Here is a 1,145-nt window from a genome sequence, read left to right as displayed (position 1 = left end):
AGAGCCAACATTCTGAATTCAGACTTCTAGCCTCCTAACCTGTAAGAGAATAAATTTCTGTTTATTAAAGTCATATCCACTTTATTTCTGTTATAATAGCAGTAGGAAGGTTGGGCAATCTCCTTCAATAGTGATACTGCCTCAGAAACCCAAGGAGGGGTCACTATGAATTGGGTCTGACTCCACAGCAGCAGGTTTGTTTTTTTTTTTTTAGAGAAAATAGATCATCAAAGAAAAAAGACATTAAGACACTATATAAAGACAAAAGACACTATATAAAGTTGGTGATTGTTTTTTCTATCTCTTTAAAGAATGACAATGGAATCTGGATTGTTATTGCATTCTATCTGCAGACAGTTTGGGGTTGTTTTGACATTTTTACAATGTTTTCATGTCTATGAGCATGGTACATTCTTCCATTTGTGTAGGTCTCTTTTGATTTCTTGTAGTAGTGTTTTGTAGTTTTCTTTGTATAGGTCTTTTGCATTTCTGGTTAAATTTATCCCTAAATACTTCATCTTCTGGGTAGTTATTTTAAGTGGTATTGATTTTTCTGTTTTTCTTTTCAAAGTTCTCTTTGTTAGTGTAGAGGAGTCCAACTGATTTTTGTATGATGACCTTTTACCTGCCACTTTGCTGAATCCTTCTATTAATTTCCTTTTTGAGTCTCTGGGATTTTCTATGTATAGATTATTCATTTCATCTGCAAATAGAAATAATTTTAGTTTTACTTCTTCTTACCAATTTGGATGCCTTTCTTTGTTTCCCTTTCTTGCCTTAATGCTCTGTCTAGGACTTCCAATACAATATTGAATATTCTCAAGGAGAATGTTTTCAGTCTCTTTCCATTGAGAATAATGCTGGCTGTTTGTTTTGTGCATAAGCCCTTACTTATGTTGAGGAATTTCTCTTCTATTCCTATTTTGCTGGAAACTTTTATCAAGAATTAGTCTTGGATTTTGTTAAATCCCTTTTCTGCATCAATTGATATGCTCACATGGTTCTTTTGCTGTTTCATTTACATAGTGGATTATGCTGATTGTTTTTCTAATATTGAATCATCCTTGCATATCAGATATGAATCCCACTTGTTCATGCTGTATTTTTTTTAACATATTTTTAGATTCTATTGGCTAGGATTTTGT

This window comes from Orycteropus afer, unplaced genomic scaffold, assembly GCF_000298275.1.
Source record: "Orycteropus afer afer isolate SDZICR_OR568_19922 unplaced genomic scaffold, OryAfe1.0 scaffold00281, whole genome shotgun sequence".
In the NCBI taxonomy this organism is placed as follows: Eukaryota; Metazoa; Chordata; class Mammalia; order Tubulidentata; family Orycteropodidae; genus Orycteropus; species Orycteropus afer.
The sequence above is the reverse complement of the archived record's forward strand: the minus strand, read 5'-3'. Positions refer to the sequence as shown.